Source organism: Panthera onca, chromosome A3 (assembly GCF_046562875.1).
Source record: "Panthera onca isolate mPanOnc1 chromosome A3, mPanOnc1 haplotype 2, whole genome shotgun sequence".
NCBI classification, from domain to species: domain Eukaryota; kingdom Metazoa; phylum Chordata; class Mammalia; order Carnivora; family Felidae; genus Panthera; species Panthera onca.
This window is the reverse complement of record NC_138341.1, coordinates 111,021,268-111,043,281: the sequence shown is the minus strand read 5'-3', so window position 1 is coordinate 111,043,281 and position 22,014 is coordinate 111,021,268. Positions and strand designations below refer to the sequence as shown.

The 22,014-nt window shown below is 47.4% G+C and overlaps 1 long non-coding RNA gene across 5 annotated transcripts; it reads right to left on the bottom strand.

The window, feature by feature from the left end:
• Positions 1 to 20,582, bottom strand: LOC132666031 (uncharacterized). 5 transcript variants are annotated; one of them, XR_014137434.1, is made up of 10 exons: positions 17,934 to 20,582; positions 16,351 to 16,654; positions 15,903 to 15,988; positions 13,346 to 13,477; positions 11,505 to 11,655; positions 8,379 to 8,605; positions 6,568 to 6,693; positions 5,906 to 5,960; positions 3,977 to 4,633; positions 1 to 2,477 (listed from the first exon to the last, which is right to left on the bottom strand). It is a non-coding gene; the product is annotated as an uncharacterized LOC132666031 (long non-coding RNA). The 5 variants fall into 5 exon arrangements; XR_014137435.1 differs by lacking the exons at positions 1 to 2,477; positions 3,977 to 4,633; positions 5,906 to 5,960 and having other exon boundaries at positions 6,101 to 6,693; positions 13,346 to 13,464; positions 15,891 to 15,988; XR_009604421.3 differs by lacking the exons at positions 1 to 2,477; positions 3,977 to 4,633; positions 5,906 to 5,960 and having other exon boundaries at positions 6,101 to 6,693.
• Between the last annotated feature and the right edge of the window lie 1,432 nt (positions 20,583 to 22,014).

Below are 22,014 nucleotides of genomic sequence, written 5' to 3'. Positions count from 1 at the left end.
AATTTTTTTTAATATTTATTTATTTTTTAATTTCCATCCAAGTTAGTTAGTATATAGTGCAACAATGATTTCAGAAGTAGATTCCTCAATGCCCCCTTACTCATTTAGCCCATCCCCCCCCACAACCCCTCCAGCAACCCTCTGTTTGTTCTCCATATTTAAGAGTCTCTTATGTTTTGTCCCCCTCCCTGTTTTCATATTATTTTTGCTTCCCTTCCCTTATGTTCATCTGTTCTGTGTCTTAAAATCCTCATATGAGTGAAGTCATATGATATTTGTCTTTATCTGACTGACTAATTTCACTTAGCATAATACCCTCCAGTTCCATCCACGTAGTTGCAAATGACAAGATTTCATTCTTTTTGATTGCTGAGTAATACTCCATTGTATATATATATACCACATCCTCTTTATCCATTCATCCATTGATGGACATTTGGGCTCTTTCCATACTTTGGCTACTGTTGATAGTGCTGCTGTAAACATTGGGGTGCATGTGCCCCTTTGAAACATCACACCTGTATCCCTTGGATAAATACTTAGTAGTGCAATTGCTGGGTCGTAGGGTCGTTCTATTTTTAGTTTTTTGAGGAACCTCCATACTGTTTTCCAGAGTGGCTGCACCAGTTTGCATTCCCACCAGCAGTGCAAAAGAGATCCTCTTTCTCCGCATCCTCGCCAACATCTGTTGTTGCCTGAGTTGTTAATGTTAGCATTTTGACAGGTGTGAGGTGGTATCTCATTGTGGTTTGATTTGTATTTCCCTGATGATGAGTGACGTTGAGCATCTTTTCATGTGTCGGAAGAAGTGTCTATTCATGTCTTTTGCCCATTTCTCCCCTGGATTGTTTGGTTTTTGGGTGTTGAGTTTGATGAGTTCTTTATAGATTTTGGATACTAACCCTTTATCTGACATGTCATTTGCAAATATCTTCTCCCATTCTATCGGCTGCCTTTTAGTTTTGCTGATTGTTTCCTTCGCTCTGCAGAAGCTTTTTATTTTGTTGAAGCCCCAATAATTCATTTTGGCTTTTGTCTCCCTTGCCTCCAGATGTGTTGAGTAAGAAGTTGCTGCGGCCAAAGTCAAACAGGTTTTTGCCTGCTTTCTCCTCTAGGATTTTGATGGCTTCCTGTCTTCCATTTAGGTCTCTCATCCATTTTGAGTTTATTTTTGTGTCTGGTGTAAGAAAGTGGTCCAGGTTCATTTTTCTGCATGTCGCTGTCCAGTTTTCCCAGCACCACTTGCTGAAGAGAGTGTCTTTATTCCATCGGATATTCTTTCCTGCTTTGTCAAAGAGTAGTTGGCCATACATTGTGGGTCCATTTCTGAGTGTTTGGCTATTCTCCAAAACAATTTCTAGATTGAAATTAGTGACGAGGATACAGGGCTAGACAAAAATAATCTTTACATAAGGAGAACATGGATTTTTACCCCTTATACATATCATACATATTAGGAGAAAATTAAAAAAGCATAGCATGGTATTATAGCACATTTCCATTAGGAAAAAGATTATGCTGTGAATCTCAGTGCTGACAAACAAGGGCAGGTGTATGACTAGGCTGTCTGTCTTTGACCAGTGAGTAGAGGGATGATGGTGGGGGTCACTAGCAGGACTGGCTCTGAGGAATGGAGGGCTGAATGGACATGGTATTGGAGCCATGCTTAGGGGTCTTTAGACATAGGAACTGACATGGGGAATAGCTAAGCAACCCAAAGCAATGATTCATGGCTGGAGAACAGGTTGGGTGTGGTTAAAGGACCTGACCCTGGAATCTGGAAGGCCGCAGAAGGAATGTGGTTAAAGGATCCCCAAAACTGGAGGACATAAACAGACCATTAAGGAACAGCAGTGCTTCCAGAGGGTAGAGAAGGATTCAGCAGGGACCTGAAGAGAGACCAGAAAGAAGGAAGGAAGGGAACGTTCCCGAGAAAGGAGCTGTCACAGAAACCAGAGAGAGATCTGGTGAGGAGATCTCCAGTTAGGAGACCAGTTAGGAGAGGAGGCAACCTGTCCCCCAGAGACCTGGGAGGGCCCTCCCTTCAGCTGGCATGTCTCCAGAACCTAGGTGGTCCTCCCCATGCAAAGGCTCAGATTTCCGTGCAAATCTATTGGATTGATTCGGGACTTCTTTATTCTCAAGGGTTGAATTCATGCAGGAAATCCAGGTCGTGGACTTGAATTCCTTTCCAGATTGCTCAGAGACTAAGGCACACAGCCTGAGCGTGTCAAAGATTTCAGTAGAACAAAAGGACAAGAGGACCTGGGAAAGAATCGGTGTATGGAAATTAAACGAGACCGTTCTTGGATTACTTACATAAAGCCTTCCACGTTTTTATTCCATCTGACCACAAACAGTGGAAAACCCAGGTCTCTAGTTGTGAGTGCCATCTTCCCTCTCATCAAGACTTCTGAAAGCCCCTTAGAGGTGAGTGACGTAGTGGTCTGCGGTGGCCAGTCTCTGTCCTCATGAGTCTGTCCGGAAGAGACATCAGGATAAAGTTCCACCCGGGAGCCCTCCCTGAGCGTGTCCGCTGGTGCGAGATGGGGGCCTCACATCCTGCTTAAGCCTCTCGAAGCTTTCCTCCTTGTCCACGGAAGGCTTCTCCCACACGAGCTATTTTCTGGTGGATACGGAGGCTTTCCCCGAGCCCTTGCTCACCCTCCCACACACACACAGCTTCTCTTCGGTATACCCTGGGGTCTGTTGAGGGGTGACGTATGGCCAAAGCCTTGTCCACACTCCTCGCACACTCAGGATGTCTCGGAGTGGATTCCCCGGAGAGACCATGAAACGGGGTTGAGTGGTTTACTGGGGGAATGAAGGCAGGACTGGGCAGAGGAAGCAGCAGCCCTGCGACATGTTTGCAACCAAATCACTCAGTCCGATGGGGGCCTCTGGATCTGAGATGACCCTCTGGGGTCGCCCCTACTGGGTCAAGCGTTGGAGTTCTGTCTCCCCGTATCAATCGGTCACTGGCCAGGAGCCCCCGCCGTGGGGAGGGTGCAGTTCCCTGTGGCTGCAAGCAAGTCCTAGTGAGGAACTCCTCTGTGCAGCCACCAGGGGCGGTAATCTGACCCCTGAATGGGTCATCTGGATGGAGCTCCCCAGGATCTCCACGTACGGATTACCCTTCCGGTGTGTGAAGAAGGCTGACTGAGCACGAGAGTCTTACACCCCCTGCAAGCACACGGCTCCTCCCCAAATGTGCCACCTGGTGCCCGCCTGCCTGCTCTTTTCCTAAGGTCTCTGAACACAGGACGCCTCTCCCAAGTCGGCCGCTGGATGTTCAGTGAATCCGGATTTATCGCTGAAGCCCCACCCGCGGTCCCTGCACACACAGCACTTCCCACCTACGTGCATCCTTTTTGTTCGGTGAGGGTTGACTTACGGCTGCCGAGTTGCCCACACTCTGCACAGATAAGCCTCCTCTCCTGAATGTGTCCTTGAAGGCTGTTGAGGACCAACATGCCTCTGAAGCTTTACTCACACTCTGTGCACAGATAGGGATGCCTCTCCATCTCTCTCTCTGGTGCAGGATGAGGTTTGACTGATTAATAAAGTCCTTCCCAGGATTCCCCCCCCCCCCCCCCAGAAGGCTTCTCGCCTCAGTGTATCCTCTGGCGTCTGATAAGATTCAACGTGAGGCACCGGGGCGGCTCAGTCAGTTAAGCATCTGACTTCGGCTCAGGTCATGATCTCACGGTTCATGGGTTTGAGCCCTGTGTCAGGCTCTATGCTGACGACTCAGCAGGCTTCAGATTCTGTGTCTCCTTCTCTCTCTGTTCCTCCCCTGCTCTCTCTCTCTCTCTCTCAAAAATAAATAAAAATTTAAAAAAAATTTTTTTTCAAATTTGACTTATGGCTAAAGCCTCGCCCACACTCCAGGCATGCATAGTGTTTCTCCCGGGAGCAGGAGCGTGTCCTCTGACGTCTGAGGAAGGAGGATTTCTCGCTGAAGGCTCACCCACACTCGCCGCAAAGGTAAGGCTTCTCCAGAGTGAGTCCACTGATGTCCAATGAGGACTGACTTATTTCTAAAGCTCCGCCCACACTCCCCGCACACATAAAGCTTCTCCACTGAGCATGTCCGATGGTGTCTGATGAGGGTTGACTTCACTTTAAAGCCTCACCCGCACTCCCTGCAAACATCGGGTTTCTCCTGGAAGTGGGCCGTCTGCTTTGTAATGAGGTCTGATTTGGGGCTACGGTCTAGTTCACATTCCGTACAGCTGGCTGCTCCAGATCTTGTGGCTTTTTTCACTCCTTTGTCTGTTTGCGCACGGGCTAGGGCTGAGGGGGGGCCCTCTCTCGACCCGCCATGTTGCCTTCTCTAGTTCTTGCGGACCGATCTCGGGGCGGGCTGGGGAATGCGCCCGACGTCTCCGTCTCCTCTGTCCTCGCACACCAGGGAGGCCACCTTGCCTCCCATGACCTTCTGTGTCTCCAGTGCAGCAGCTCTGAGCAGAATACTGCTGCTCTTGATGCCCTGGGCCAGGACCCCCTGGATGGGAATGATGCCCTACACAGAAGTCCAGAAAGATCTGAAGCACATGTTGGCTGAGAAGTTGCTGGCAGGAGATGGCTAGAAGGCAGGAGGCATGGGGGTAGATTTCTGCCTTTGGTTCTGCTGAAGAGAGAGAGTTTTTCAGTTAGAGAAGCCCTAAGTGGGGCCGCTGGGCTGCTTTGCCTTATCCTAGGACAGCGCGTCTTATGGCCACATCTATAATTAGTAATAAACATACAGCACAATTTGTTCCTCACCAGTAATTCCTTCACAGTCCATTTCTGCACATTCCATTTTCTAGCAACCCGCAAAGTCGGGCAAAATCATCTTCTACACGTGAGCGTAGGAACCTTGCGAGTAGGCACTGTGTGCTATAAACAGCTTCAATTACCCTTAGCCTTTCCTTTCTACTAAATAAGCCATCGGCACTCACAGTGATACGTACTGTCCACAGTTCAGTTCTGCTTGGACGTAACAGTCTCTGTGACCTATGTGGACACCTTCATGAGTTTTCTTATTCTAAAACAAGACTGATACACATAAAAAGCCACGGGGTCTGGGGCGCCTGGGTGGCCCAGTTGGTTAAGCAGCCAACTTCGGCTCAGGTCGTGATCTTGCAGTTCACGAGTTCGAGCCCCATGAAACCCGGCTCTCTGTTTCTGGAGAGTCTACAAACTAAGAATGGCTTTGAAATTGTTAAATAGTTGGGGAAAAGTCAAAAGAATAATAATATTTCATGACACATAAACATGATATGAAATTCAGAATTCAGGGGCCGCAAATAAAGTCTTATTGGAACACAGCCTCGCTCATTCATTTACATGCTGTCTGCATTTAGCACTGCAAGGGCAGACCTGGGAACAGCCACAGAGAGACCATACAGTTACTATGTGGCCCTTTTACAGAAAAAGCTGGCCAACTCCTGATCCAGGGGAATGTCCTAATTGAAAGTGTTTATCAATCTAGGTTTAAATAACCAATGTAAGTTTTTAAATAAGTGAAAACGCAAAAAATAGGACTTATGAAACCCCAAAGCCATACAAACTGACACATAATTGTCCCTTCCACTGCAGAAGGCACCTCTCTCTTCTCTCCCCCTTGCTGACTGTGTCTCCAGTCTCACTGGCCTCCTGGCAGGCTCCTCATAGCCACAGGCACATCCTTTCCTAAAGGTCTTAGCACCGAGTCCCTGCACCTGAAATGCTCTTCCCCCACATCCCCAGAGTTCTAACTCCCTCACCACGTTATATTTTGGGTCCCATGGTCGCTCCTCATTGATTCCAAATCCCCAACTGCAAAAGTCAGCCAGCCACCCTCTCGCACTCCATACTCCTTTATCCTGCTCTAGTTTATTATGATTTTATACTATGTAGCGTTTATCACCTTCCAACCTACCATGTTATGATATTCCTGGGTATGAAGCTTATGGTTTATTGCCTGTCTCCACACACTAGAAAGTAAAGATCAGAAGGCGGTTACTAGTAAAGACTAGGAAGGGATTACTATTTTGTTACTTACGTGTTCTAAGTGTCTAGAACATTTTCTGGCACATAGTAGGTAGCCAATAAATCTCTACAATTTTTTTTAATGTTTATTTTTGAAAAAGAGACAGAGCGCAAGTGGGAGAGGGGCAGAGAGAGAGGGAGACATAGAATCTGAAGCAGGCTCCAGACTCTGAGTTCTCAGCACAGAGCCCGACGCAGGGCTCGAACTCACAGACCGTGAGATCGTGACCTGAGCCCAAGTCGGACACTCAACCGACTGAGCCACCCAGGCGCCCCTCTACAATATTTTTTAATTAAAAATTTTTAAGGTTTATTCATATTTTGAGAGAGACAGGGACAGAGACAGAGCACTAGGGGCAGAGAGAGAGGGAGACACAGACTCTGAAGCAGGCTCCAGGCCCTGAGCTGTCAGCACAGACAGAGCCCGATGCAAGGCTGGAATTCAGGAACAGGGAGATTATGACCCGAACCACAGTCAGAGGCCCAACTGACTGAGCCACCAAGGCGTCCCAAATCTCTACAATATAAATAAAGGAAAGAACACAGCCTCACCCAACAGAGCAGATTTCTGTAATTCTCCAGCATCACTTCTTTGTGTAGGTTCCTCTGCTCAGAGCTCAGTCCCTTCCATTCTGAATCTGTGAAGACCACAGCCACATCCTGGAATGTAACCGGCACCTACAAATAAGCAGTGAGTTAACGGACAGCAAATCACCATCCATTTTCTTTTTTTTTTTTTTTTTTAATTTTTTTTAATGTTTATTTATTTTTGAGACAGGGAGAGACAGAGCATGAACGGGGGAGGGTCAGAGAGAGGGAGACACAGAATCTGAAACAGGCTCCAGGCTCTGAGCTGTCAGCACAGAGCCCGACGCGGGGCTCGAACTCACGGACCGTGAGATCATGACCTGGGCTGAAGTCGGCCGCTTAACCGACTGAGCCACCCAGGCGCCCCAACCATCCATTTTGTCAGAGTGAGAGGGTGTTATCTGGTGGCCCTGGAGAGCCCGGATATGTGAGAAATTGATCTAGTTCTCTGAAAGCACACGGTTCTCCCTATAAAGCTCTTCTAAGCATTCCTAGGCTTTGTGTTAAAATCTGAGGGGCACACAGCTGATGCATGAAACACACTTCTGGCCCTCAGATGCTTGGGATTTCCTCGCAGAAATGATCGGTGACTCAACCTGCAAACCTCAAGCAGTGCAGGGGAAAGTGACCTTGAGGATCATTCTGGGGGAATTCTGAGGTGGAAGCATGGGGCCTGGGCTGGAGAAGGAAAGAAGCACATGTGCACGGGGCTTGTGCTGGGCATCAGGGGATGATGAAGATTTAGAGGAGAAAACGGAACAATCTTCAGCTATAGAGAAAAGCGGGAGTGAACAGACGGGGACCACAGTGAGAATGTTTGAGGGATGCAGGTCACTAAGTGGGATCTGTAAAAAGCTGTCTTTGCCTGCTATTTTAAAAATAAAGTCCTGGGGCGCCTGGGTGGCTCAGTCGGTTAAGCAGTTAAGCATCTGACTCTTGATTCTGGCTCAGGTCATGATCTCACGGTTCTTGAGCTCCAGCCCCAGGTCTGGCTCTACGCTGACAGCACAGAGACTGCTTGGGATTCTCTCTCTCTCTCTCTCTCTCTCTCTCTCTCTCTCTTTCTGCCCCTCCCCCGTGCCCACTCTCTCTCCCTCTCTCTCAAAATAAATAAACTTTATAAAAAAGCCCCTAATGCTTCACTCATCACGTAGCGCAGCATGTCACATATGCAAAACAGCTGGCAAGGGGAATGGCAGGGATCCTCAAGGAAAGAAGCACTTACAGATCATTTCATCTTTTTCAAAAATCTGACGCTTTATCAAGATATAATTCAAAATTCACGGCTTCATAAAACTCACCCCTTTCAAGTACAGGCACCCCTTGCTTTGCACGGTTCCGATGTGCACAAATCGGAGTCACCACGGTTTAGCTGAATAACACCAGATCCCGACCACAATGGTTCAGACGTCAGTTACTATGATATGGTGACCGCAAGCGCGAGCTCTGCCGCTAGCTCTCCAGTCCGCCAATCACTATGTAAATGACAGATGGCGTCGTGACCAGTAACCAATCACATCACTTCTTGGGAAGGCTCCCTTCCCTCAGCTCCCCTTGGCTAGAAGGCCACCGTCTATGTGCTGGCCTATTTCTGTACCCTCTTCTGCGCCACTGGTCTACCCGTCTATCTTTATGCCAATCCCCTGCTGCCTTAATGACACTGGCACCATGACAGATCTTTCTCCAACTTTTGTTCTTCTTCAAGAATACCCTGGCTAGTTGGGGCCTTTGCGTATGAAAATAAACTGCAGTGCAAAATGAGGTACGAATCTTACCAAAAACGAATCCCAGACACAAGGTTGAATAAAAGAAGCCAAACGCGGAAGAGTGTGGACGATGTGATGACATTCATTAAAAACCAAATAGGAAACGTAATCTGTGATGCTAGGGGTCAGGATAGAGTTATCCTCAGGGGAGACTGGAGGACTGGAAGGCTTACACGCATGTAATACTCACAAGTGACAGTGTTCTGCATCTCGATCTGGTCCCATGGCTGTGTTCGCTTTCTGAAAATCAGAGTACGTTTTTTTAACGTTTATTTGTTTTTGAGAGAGAGAGCGTGCAAGCAGGGGAGGGGCGGGGGGGGGGGAGGGACAGTGGTTCTGAAGCGGGCTCTTCGCTGACTGTGGAGAACCTGAAGCGGGTTTGAACTCACAAACCGTGAGATCATGACCTGAGCCCACGTCAGATGCTCTACCAACTGAGCCACTGAGGCGCCCTGAGTACGTTTTTGAACTACGCACTTTGTTATCTATTACACTTCCATCAAATTTCAAACAAACAGAAACACCTTACCCTGGCCGGGTGAGAGAGTTCATGCTTTCCTGACATTTAAATTGCTTCTCTCCTAGAAAACTGCTGACGACAGCATTCCATATGCATCATTCGTCAAATAACACAGACCCGTTCCTGAGGGTTGGAAAATATGCTCCCACATTTTTTAGATTGGGATTTATGTTGCAGCAAGAAGGCTATTCAACACACTAGAAGATATCAGAGCTTAGGAGTCAAGGAAAACCGGGTTTAAATCCTGGCTCCACCCGTGTGGTAGAGGAGTGTGGCCAGGTAACAATCACACGCCCCTCCAGGCCAGACTTTCTCCTTCTGAAATAAATTGTATTACCACCACCACCACCCTTTTATACCTATTATTAAGAATTACTGAGCCTGGGTGGCTCAGTCGGCTAAGCGTCCAACTTCGGCTCAGGTCATGATCTCACGGCTCGTGAGTTCGAGCCCCACATCGGGCTCTGTGCTGACAACTCAGAGCCTGGAGCCTGCTTCGGATTCTGTGTCCCTCTCTCGCTCTCCCCCTCCTCGCTCATGCTCTCTCTCCCTCTCTCTACGAATAAATAAAACATTAAAAAATTTTTTTAAAAAGAATTATGGAAGAAATGTTATCATGTCCAAGACTTGTCTCTAAAATAATCCAATGAAGGAAGTGAGGGATGGAAATGGCATAAGACTGGCCATTATAGGTGACTACTGAAGCTGTACTGACGTGACCTGAGGCCTTATTACAACTTTGCTCCTACTTCTCTGTATGTTCCAAAACTTCCGCAATAACAAGGTAGAAAGATGTCTAGGGCATGACAGCATTAGATAGGGTGGATATGGGGTCAAACTTGATAGTACACTTAGAATGTTCAATAGTCGGTTTTTCAAAAATACTCCGCGTGTTGAAAAGTCTCCTGAACCCTTAATATTAATCTTGGATACATTTTTCAACAAAGACAATCAAACACACCAACGCAGGAGCCGCTCATTATGAAGTGAGTCAATGTCTGACGCAGGCATGGACGACCGCCTTTCCCCTTTTCACGAGAGAGAATAGATGCTGTTCTCTGGGAAACAAGCCAGCATTTCGGGGAGGGCGGTGGGGAAGTAACCCACCTCCCCAGCATTTGGGGCTTGTCCTCTTTCTCGGAGCCGGTCAGTAGCACAAGAAGGCAGCCCCGGGGAAAGGGGCAGCAGCAGCTGTGGGGAGCCAGGCGGCCCATGGGCATTTCCAAGGCAGCGACTCCAGGCCCCGCAGGGAGGAAGGAGCCCCTGGGCGTACCTGTGGTCGCTGGGGCGCTCTTGCTGAACCCGAGCTCGCTTCCCCCCACCACGGTGCCTCTCCAGACCCACCAGCTCTCACCTTCTGCTGTATGATTTTGATCTGTGTCTTCATGGCCTCAAGTGCCTTCCCTGCCCTCCAGAGGCAACACCTGCCCCCCGGTCCTGCTCGCAGTGGGCAGAAGGATCAGGCAATGCCGGGGCCCCACGGATAGCCCGGAGTCTGCCTTGAAACTCTGCCAGAGGGCCGGGGAGAAGTTACTTCATCTCAACTTCCGCTGCCTGGGGTGACTTCTCAGAGCCTTACTTGTGAAAGCCCATCTTGCTTCCACGAAGCCAGGACCTGTGCGATGGAAAAGTCACTCAACGTTGCCGGGAGCTGTACCGTGGGCCCTGAGCCCATGCCTCCTGGACAGGGGCCCTGTCCTCTCACGTCTCCTCATTCAACATGGCGCCTCGGGCTTCAGGACTTCCTCGGATTTCTTTACTTCACCCCCTTCCAGCCTCTACGCCCTCAAGTCTGTCCTCCGCCCCTCTTCCTCAGCTGTCAAAATATACAGTTCCTATCCACCCTCACGCTGCGGATTCAAACTCCATGTCTCTGCTCCCTGGAGCATGAGTCAGAGTGAAGACGTGGCATAATGCCTGTGGATAAAGAGGCACAGAATGTCTCCTCCCAGACCAATCTGGGCATGCAGAACTCAGCTCCTGCCTCCCTTGGCCCTGGTTCCAGCTGTGTTCAATCCCACGTCCCTGAACTCTTGAGGGCTCGGGGTCTCAACTGAGTTCTTCCTCTTTAGGTCATGCTCCAGGCCTCACGGTGACTCTGTGAAGGTGGCCCCCACCTTCCTTATCACAGGGCCTTATCAGAACGGTGCATCTGTGTCTCCAGATGAACCCAAGAGGAGATCCTCCATTCATGCGGTCCCAAAGGAGGCAGGTGGCATCGAAGCTAAACTACCATGAGAAGCAACTCGGACTGCCCGCCCAGGATCTCAGCCCCGAGGACTGTGGTCGCCCTGTTGCCAGTACTCTTTGGAGGCTGGCCAGGTCCCCCTTAGGATTCATCCCTTAATTCCATAGGCAGAGACTCACTCCCTCTTCTGTCCAACCTGGGCATCTCACCTTCTTCATACCACGTTGCAAAGTTTCTATTTATTTGACTACCTTCACTAGATTCTGAGCCTCTTGTAAGAAGAAACACATCTCAGTCATTTTGCTAATCCTGGGGACTAGGATAAAAGAGGCCTTTATGGTGGATTTTTATCACTGTTCCCAATTATTTATTTCTCTATACAAAGACGGCACCTCCCTGCCCCTGACATCAGGCTTGGCCTTGTGACTTGCCTTGGGTGATGAAATGTGACTGAAGGCCACCGTGCCACTTCTAAGCACTGCCTGATTCCACCATCACTCACGTTCTGAAAGAACCATGTCCCCAGAAGGGGCTTTGGTTTCTACTGTAAAAGATCACGGTGCAGAGCCAAAGCTGACCTACGAAGGAAGAGGAATTAGACTGGGGTTAAGGTCAGATAGCCTGGTGGGCCACGGAGAGTTGGGGGTCACGTGTCACTGCAGCACAGCTTGGCCTAAGCTAATAGAGCCCTCTGCTCCTAGTAATACCAACATCTATAAAACGAGTACTGTCCAGAGCTCATGAATCCTTACAACATAGCCAAGAGGAAGGCACTGCTATTCTTTCCATGTCACAGAGGGGCAAGCTAAGGCACTCAGAGGTCGGTTGATGTTTCCTTAAGATCATAGCTACCAAGCGTCAGGGCCAAGCCTAGAATCCAGAATTCTCATTCCAAAGCCCGTTCCTTTCAGCCTTGCTACGGCAATGCCCAGTGAACAAAGGACTAAATGAAAACGCCGAGAGCAAGCGTATGTCCACAGGGTTCTGAGTTCGCCCTGAAGAAGACAAGACCCTCACAGCAAAAGGGAGGAGGGGTCAGGAAGGGCCAAGTTATTCTGGAGTGACAAATGCTTCCCCTCAGATCTCCGTGGCTTAGAGTTATGAAGTTTCTTTCTCACTCCGGCTCTGTGTCCATCATTTGTCATCTGCAACTGTGCTCAAAGCCATCTTCAGTCCAGGACCACGGCTGCCGGGACCGCCTCTGTTTGGAAAACGGTCAGTAGGAATGATAGAGGGAAATGTAAGATAGAGAACCATACTCACGCTCTTACCAACTTTACCCAAAGTGACACCTCGGATATAGCTCATTAGCAAATCGAGACACATGGTCACTTCTGAGTTCAATAGGGCAGGGAGAGACCCCATAGGAGGGATGTCAGGATGTCTGGGAAACGTTGACATGCCATTCCACTATAGGGTCAAAAGGCCATAAATTGATTGTCCGCCTCCCCCAGGCCCTACTGTGATTGGCAGTTCAGTGTGCTGGGATCTGTGGCTGTGCCCAGGCCTTAAAACTAAAGGCACGGTTCCTTAAACCTGCCACACCATTAAGAACAAGCAGGGATGCCGACCAGGAGAACAGGGTTCTGTCACAGAAGACCTACAGCCGTGAACATTATGCTGCCACTCAGAGCGTAAGGCAGAGGGGGCCCAGCCAGCCAAGAAGGGGCTCTGCAGGGAAGGGGGCAGGGCGGCCAAGAGAGAGAAGGAGAGAAGAGAAAGGAAAAGACTAGGAGAAATGGGGGATTTCCTAGAAGAACAGAAATTGCCCAAAATCGAGTCCAAAAAAAAAAAAAGGAACCAGTTATTAACCGAAAAAGAAAAGCAAAGGACAAAGGTCTCTCCCAAAGGCACGGGCCTCAGACCATTTTATTGGCCAATTCCAGCAACACTTCGAGGAATAGGTCATTCTGTAATAAAGCTTAAGTGCCCCAAAGCATTAAAACCAGCTTCCTAGCTCATTCATCAAGGACACCAAGAGCAATCAAGGACCCTACAGAAGAAATAAAACCAGGGGTCAATGCCACTTATAAAACGAGGTGCAAAAGTTCTAAATAAAACGTTGGCGAACTGGATCCAGCTGTGCCTTCAAGAAATAAGACTACATCGTCACCAAGTAGACTTTATCCCAGGAAGGGACAGGACGGTGTAGTGTCAGAAAACCTACTAGGTGAGGAAAACTTCCTTCTTTTAGTAAGCTGATTGTGTGTGTGTGTGTCTGTGTGTATGTGTGTGCATATGTATAAATGTGTGGTAAAATATTTCTACCTGAGAATCTTCCTGCTAACGTACGACCCAGTTGTCAACATTTTGCTCTACTGGCTCTGTCACACCTATCCATCCATACTGGCGAGTACGAGGACATTCAGAACAGCAAAACTTTTCAACTTTTCTGCATGCCTGTAAAACGTCAGAAGAAAACGTTGGGGGCAAATGGGATCCAAAAAGACTTCCATATTCACACGATCTATGAACGAGTGTAAAACACCAACTTCAATCTGCACATTGCTATTTCCCAGAGAAACCAATTTAACATTGTCTTGTTCTCCCAACGGTAAAGAAATACATTCCTTACGCCATTGTAAGAGTCCTCAAGGATGAGACACTACGGCTAGAAAGAAAGTGCGATGTGAAATCTGCAGAAAACACTGTCAGCATGACTTGGGTCCTAAAATGCTACGTCTCAACAACACCTCAGGACGGGATCTTGTGTCAGCGACGTGCGATTGTAACAGGTGTCCCTGAGATGGAAACTGCTACAGTTTTTTTATACGGTGCAACCAGATTCGCCACACACTGTCTTCTGTTTGCCAAGTCCACTGTGACCAATCTATTTCCTTATAAAAAATATGAACACATGAAGTGCATAATCTTCCTCAGGCTCCTGTGGAATTACGGAAGAGTCGGCTTTAAGGGATCTCCATTTCCCGCTAACCATTTGATTTGATACAACACAAGAACATTCCAACTTGCTCTACCTTCTTGGTCAGCACTTTTTTCTCAGGATCTCTCCAGCTATTATTTATTTGCTCCAAAGCCGGTAACGACGATGTTTCAAGTACACTGACCCTGTGTTGGTCTGGTGGCAATTCAAACTGGGTAACCGCGGAACGCTTAGCCTAGGGACTGGAACGCTTAGCCTAGGGACTAGTTACGAAGGTGTGAGCAGAGTTAGGGGGAAACAAACAGATGCTTTAGCACTACGGATGCTTACGAGAGCCGAGGGTCTCGACCAACGCCAGGTCTAAAGGTGGAGGGAGCGGTTACCAGGTTCAGGAGCCAGAGTCATGGAGAGAGGGTTGCTTGGCAGAAGTTTTGGCTTTCGGCAGAGGTACACCATTAACCCGTGGTGACCTAGTAGGGAGGGAGCCATTGGAATGAAATACACAGAAGCAACAGAGGTTAGCAAAGCTATCTGAACCAAATCTCCTTCTGAAGCAAATGAGTAATTATGGGATATGCTAATTCCATCAACCCCCGTGAACTAGAAAATCTAGAATTTTGGTGTAGAAGTAAGGAGACACAAATGTGATACTCAAAGGGTTAGGTAACATTCCAGTAATCCTGAATTTGGATCAGGAATAGCAGTGTGAACAATGAGGTACTTCTTAGCTCTGTCCCCTGCCAAAGGCTACAGTGACCAATTCAACTGCAGCACCCATCCTTGATTTCCAGACTGTGGCCTTTTTTTTTTTTTTAAGTTTATTTATTTGTTTTTGAGAGAAGAGGGTGCAAGTGGGACAGGAGCAGAGAGAGGGAGAGAGAATCTCAAGCAGGCTCTGCACTGTCTGTTAGCACGTGGAGCCCAAAGTAGGGCTCGAATTCACTGTGAGATCACGGCCTGAGCCAAAATCAAGAATCAGATGCTTAGGACGCCTGGGTGGCCCAGCCGGTTGAGCATCCGACTTCGGCTCAGGTCATGATCTCGCAGTTCGTGAGTTCGAGTCCCACATGGGGCTCTGTGCTGACAGCTCAGAGCCTGGAGCCTCCTTCAGATTCTGTGTCTCCCTCTCTCTCTGCCCCTCCCCTGCTCATGCTCTGTCTCTCTCTTTCTCTCTCTCAAAAATAATAAATAAACATTAAATTAAAAAAAAAAAAAAGAGTCAGATGTTTAACTAACTGAGCCACCAAGATATCCCCAGATTGTGGTCTTGGCTTACTATTTCCCATTAAAAGAAATACGTGCTTCCAGAAATAAGAAAATGGCTTATGCCTGATTTGTTGCAGGAAATGTACAAGATGAACCTGAAATATCTTGACATACCAGAAAGCAAGGATTTACAAAGACTCTTTAGAATCATATCACTATGACTTCGTGGTTAACTAGATAAGGCTGCCAATGGCCAGAGATGGGACAATGCTAGTTTTAACAAGAATATGACTTGCAATAGATTGAAACCCATCAGATGTGTTTAAACCTATGAGTTTATAATATTTTTTAAAATAGAGGTCAACTTCTAATAACAGGTAACCAATTCACTGTCTTGAAAACTCGTTAAATGGAAGATTGAAGCATTTAATCTCCTTCCCGATATGAATCATGCCTCTGGGTAATCAAATAGTAGATGAGGGGAAGTGTCTCCTTATAATATTATTCCAGCAAAGACAGGAAAATGACAGAATTAGCATATCACCGTTTTACATTCCTCAGTGAATGAACACATCTAGGCATTACGAATCAAGAATGGCTAACATCAAAGAAAACCAAAAGCAGATGTTATATGCATCCTGATAAAAGCATACATCACTTATAATCTTTTCAAAGGGATTGAACCTAAGTGTGATGAAACTCCACACCAAATGTGGGGGAAACACAAAGGAATACCTTTATCTGCAATGAGAATATATCAGCAAAATCCAGCCTGCAGGAAGCTCTACATATCAAACGGTCTCGGTCCTTCAACAGATAAACTGGCAGGAAAGGAAGAGGATGAAAGAACCTATAAATTTTAATTTTTTTTAATGTTTTATATATTTTTGAGAAACGTAGAGAGACAGAGACAGAGACAGAGACAGAGAGAATGAGCAGGGGAGGGGCAGACAGACAGGGAGACACAGAATCGGAAGCAGGCTCCAGGCTCTGAGCTGCCAGCACAGAGCCTGATGCAGGGCTTGAACCCACGAACTGCGAGCTCACAACCTGAGCCAAAGTGGGACGCTTATCCGACTGAGCCACCCAGGTGCCCCAAGAATCTATAAATTTTAAAAGACACATTTTAAAAATCACTATTAGATTTTTTTTTTTTTTTTTTAAGATAAAAAAGCTAGGGTACCTCAGTTGGTTGAGAGTCCAACTCTTGTTCAGCTCAGGTCATGATCCCAGGGTCATGAGATCGAGCCCCATGTTGAGCTTCGCGCTGAGTGTGGAGCCTGCTTAAGATCCTCTCCCTCGGGGTGCCTGGGTGGCTCAGTCGGTTGAGCGTCCGACTTCAGCTCAGGTCATGATCTCACGGTTTGTGAGTTCGAGCCCCGCGTCGGGCTCTGTGCTGACAGCTCGGAGCCTGGAGCCGTCTTCGGATTCTGTGTCTCCCTCTCTCCCTCTCTCTCTCTGCTCGTACTCTGCCTCTCTCTTCCGCTCTCAAAAATAAAGAAAATGTTAAAAAAATTCTCTCTCTTTGCTCCTCTCCCCCACTCCCACACTCCATCTCTCTTTAAATAAATAAGTAAATATAAAAATAGCAAAATAAAAGGTAAAAAAGCTAACCTATAAAGTTTAGAGATGCTTACTCAGGTGACGGACCTTAGAGACACTCAGGGAAAGGTTGCTTTTGAAGGGAGGGACAAAGTTGTGACTGGGGAGCATCTGGGGAGACCAACAAAGCACTACTTTTTGACCTGGGTGTTCACTTTCTGTTCATTCTACACTATCCCTTTTGTGTGCTTTACTTCCTGTGTTGTATTTTATAACAAAAATGAAATTCTACAATGGCACAAAAAATAAAACCCGTGTAACTGCAGCAACAGACAGTAAGTGGAACAGAATAGAGAGCCCACACATTCTTGGGGTTTTAGGTAATACAGCCTCTCAACACAGCCAGGAAAGGATGGCCTCTTCGTGAAAGCGTTCAGACAAGCTGCTGTCAGATTGGAAGTTAGATTCCTAGCTCACACCTTGCATAAAAATAAATTCCAAGTAGTGTGAGAGCTAAAGATTAGAAAGAAACAAAAATATAGACATTTAGAAACATACAGGAGAACATACAGAGCCCTTGGGGAAAGACAGATCTTTAAAAAAAAAAATCCAGAAGCCATTAAGGAAGAGGTGAATACATATCAATTACTACATATCAATTAAATACTGCCGTTTAGGGGTGCCTGGGTGGCTCAGTCGGTTAAGCGTCCAACTCCGGCTCAGGTCATGATCTCGTGGTCTGTGAGTTCGAGCCCCGCGTCGGGCTCTGTGCTGACAGCTCAGAGCCTGGAGCCTGTTTCAGATTCTGTGTCTCCCTCTCTCTCTGCCCCTCCCCTGTTCATGTTCTGTCTCTCCATGTCTCAAAAACAAATAAACGTTAAAAAAAATTTTTAAAAAATACTGCCGTTTAACCAAAGACACCTCTAGGAAACATGGGGAGGGCATAAACATGTATGTGTGTATTTAATCTCTGATTGTCTTTACATTAAAAAAAAATGCCGGAAGGATACACAGAAAGTTAACAAAACTGATTATCTATGGGAAATAAATCTGTCTTGAAAGTGTCCTAGAATCCAAAAAACAAAACAAAACAAAACAAAAACAAAAACAAAAAAAACTTCAATAGTTGAATTTAAATTTAGCAAGGTGGCAGGATTTAAAGGGTCAATATACAAACATCAATTGTCCTTTTATAAATACTAAAAGAAATAGTTGGAAACTTACCTTTTAAAAAACATTTCCAGGGGCACCTGGGTGGCTCAGTCAGTTGAGCGTCCGACTTCGGCTCAGGTCATGATCTCACAGTCTGTGAGTTCGAGCCCCGCATCGGGCTCTGTGCTGATGGCTCAGAGCCTGGAGCCTGCTTCCGATTCTGTGTCTCCCTCTCTCTCTGTCCCTTCCCTGCTCATGCTCTGTCTCTCTCTGTCTCAAAAATAAATAAAAACATTAAGAAAAAAAATTTTTTAAAAACATTTCCAAATGCATCCCGGACACAGACGGATGGGAATAAACTTACAGAGAAATGTTGCTGGGACAAGGATGGTGGTAATCTGGTCCAGGGTAATATTCTCTGTAAAGGCTCCTGCCCTTAAATCAGTCCTGGATCCTAGGGGACCGAGCAAGGCATCTGAGCCTCAAATGGGACACTGTAGGACACAAGATGTCAGAATAGGCAAAGGAAACCGGCCCATGATGTGGAGCCCGGAAGACACTGTAGGAATGTAAAGGGTGAGTGGTACCCAGCCAAAAGTGGGCTGTCAGGAGCCCAGAAGCCCTCTCTTTCTCTACCAGTCCTCCCTGGGCAAGAAGGGATACAGCAGGCGGTAAGAATGAAAGAGGCAGGGTGAGAGCCTCAGTTCTGTCTCCCAGCACCCAGATACCCGGCTAGAAATCCCCAAGTTTAAGTGAGGAGTGCTCCTCTTCCTTTCAAGGCAAAAGAAAAAGAAAGCCTCAGATCTGCCACAGAAGAACGTGGACAGCTTCTGAGGGACAGAGTCGGGTGTGGGCATCACTACACAACCTGCCCTGATAGGCTCTTATTAAATAGGGAACTGATCCTTTTTCTACCAATGGGCCTCAAGGTGTAATATTATTAGGAATAGTTAACGTTTACATAAGCTAGGTCTTGGGATAAATTGAGGCGGTTATAAATCTCGCTCAAGCTGACAAAGCTACAAAATCCCTAGATTTGAACTCTAGCTGCAGAGTGCCAAGGCAGTTGGGTCAGTGGTCATGTCACTAGTGGTCAAGCCCTGTGGGGTGTGACAGTTCCCAAAGTGTATCCACACATAGGGTTGAGGGGATGTATATGAAAGACTGGCTGCCAATTAATAAATGTTGAATATAATGATAGGTCCATGGCGGCGGGGGGGGGGGGGGTTCACTGTACTATTCTACTGGTAGGTTTACAATTTGTCCTTGCCAAAAAATTAAAAATAAAATTAAAGTCCTGACACCTGGGCCCCATAGGTTGCCAGAGGAGATTTGGATAATCGCCCAACAGCCCTCAAAGGTTCCCACTAAGTTCCGGGCAACAGGTTTGACCCCCAAGCACAAGGGAGAAGCAGACAAGGGGGAATCAGCCAAACTGGCCACCCACATTACAAACAAACCCGAGATCCCTGCCACAAAGCAGAATGCCTAGACGAACCTTGGGACCACAGGTCCCAGAGCAGCAGACCTGCCCTTAGTCAAAAAGCTGCTTAGATGTAAGCCCCAGCGATGCAGTCCACCATCACTGATAGATGTGTGTCTGGGGCCAAAACCTGCCCCACCCACTAAAAACCCAGGGACTCTAGACATTCCTCCATAACCCCTAAGTATATCTATTATACTGACGTCAAGCTCGCCTCCACTCATCCCCAACAAACCAACGCACAGTGAGGCCTGAGAAGTTCCACAAACACCCCGATTATGGGCCCCGAATAGTAAAGAAGCCCCCTTCGGCCCCACCAAAAACCACCAACCAAGCCAAAGCTTGACATTCTCTATCAGTCCCGGGTTTCCACAACTACACCAAAACGCAGGACCCAAGTAAGTGCTTCCCCACCAAAACACACCCGAGCATACATGGCCCTAGGCGCTCCTCCACCGCCCCCCCCCCCCACCCAGGGGATGTTTGTTATTTGGCCCTGGCTGAACTCATCCCCACACCCAATAAACTCAGAGGATGCACGCTGGAGCTCCCCCCATTCGTAAATTGTTTGGCTCTGAATATATCCACCCCCTTCAAAAATGAAAAGTTGTGGAGTTCCATGTCACTCGTCCCAGTCGGGAAAGGAGGTTCCGCGCAGCGCCCAGCAACTCAGGGATTCAGGGCTGGCTGAGCGTCACCCTACTCCCCCGCCCCAAATGCGCCCCCCCCACACACGCACCTCCTAACATGGAACCCCCCAACCCGCGGGCCTGAGCCGCCGCACTCCCCATTCTAGCCTTGTCCCAGACCCTAGGCCCTCCCTGGCGCCATTTGGAAGGATCTCTCGGGGCCAAGGACGGGGGCCGGCTTCGGTCACCGGGGCCGGCGGGACCCGTCCAGCCAGCCCTCGGCCCCGGCCGTTCTTCGCCAAAACTACACTTCCCAGAATCCCCGCAGGCACCGCCCCCCGTGGGGGCCAACGCAGCAGCTTCTGGTTCCCGCGGTTGATTCACTAGGACAATGGCTATTGCAACGACAGCCTACGCATAAAATACCCGGGCGTGAAACAGGCACCGGCTTCTGTGCAAAATCGCTCCTCCTCTGCCCCTTCTCCGGAGAAACTACACTCCCCAGAAGCTACTGCGGCGGCTCTGTACACGACTTCCCGATCCAGATCCTCGGTAGGAGGGCGGGGGTCTTCGCCTCTGAGGCATTTTGGTTTGGCTACCGGCCCGGGTTTTTGCATTTCAGCTTTGTTTGCTTTCCTCCCGGGACAGAGCTGAACTCCCTAGCCTTAGGCTCTGTGACATACACACCACCCTCTGTGAGCGCCGTCAAATGTAACAAATGGTATAGCCACTTTGGAAGACAGCTGCCAGTTGTTTATAAAACTAAACATACTCTTAACCATATGATCCAGCAAATGTGGTCCTTGGTGATGTGATGTGGACCTGGAGCGAGCTGTCAAGAAAGAATTCTTGAGAGGTTTGGGGTGCAAAAAAGTGCTTTCATTACAGCACAGGGACACAACCCATGGGCTGAAAGAGCTGCACTGTGCTTGTGAGGAGGGATTGATTGTATAGTTTTAAGTTGGGGGGTGGGGAGAGATAAAGGAAGTCTCTATAGAGATTTACATTTGTTAAAGAAGACTTACAGGATCCTGGAGGTCTAGAGAATGCCAAGCTAAGTTTGCTTGTTACTTCTAGCAAAGCATGAAAAGAGGCAGTTGTGAGCTCCTTGAGGAATGCCATACTTTGCCTGTCTCGGGTATTTATCGATGGGCTGCAAGTCGTAAGGAAATTTAATTTTATCTACATTTCTTTCGCCTTGGTTCTCCTCATCGGTTTTGACACTTATAAAAATGAGCTCAGAATCACATATCAATTTTCAATAAATTTTCAAATGTAGTCAAAAGCACTCAAAAGATTTCTTATTGTGACACGGAGGAATTAGAATAAACCAAAGCAGGATTTGTATCAACAACCCCATAATCACACACTATGTTAAAAAATCCTTTTCGTTGAGAGTTAACGTGCACCAAGAGTCTAAGAGTATTTGTGAAATCAGCTCAGAATCACCTGTTATTCTCCAAGGAACATTCACAAGTCTTCCAAAAGACAGAAGTATTCAAAAGCACTGAAACTCCTTTTTTTTTTTTTTTTCTTGTTAAAATTAACTACTGCTGACTACATAACTAGATAAATAGTGACAACTTCAGACACGTGCATCTTCTGGAGCCTCTCTTTTACATTCTCTAGTTTTCTAATTATATCTAGTTAGGTAGTTCTGGATTATCTTGTTATTTCTACTAGTGCTAGTTCTCACTAATTATATTAACAAGGAATAAATTATAGTTAAGAGGAATATATGATTCAGAGGTTCTTTGCTGAACCTGTTGCTTTGACTTTGACCATAGATATGGATTTCAACTTTAGATTGTGAGGGTCAATATGAGGGTGAGAGGCAGGGTCAGGGTGGTAGGGTCAGAGTGAGCATTACACAGTCAGGAAGATGATCCATATGGGTCATGGTGAGGATCAGAGTAAGGGTCAGTGGTCCTGTGAGGGGGCAGGGAGAGTCAGACTCAGGGTATTTTAAGGGTCAAGGTCAGAGTCAGAATGAGGGTAAGTGTACAAGTGTGAAGGTGATGGAGTGAGGATGTGGGTCAGG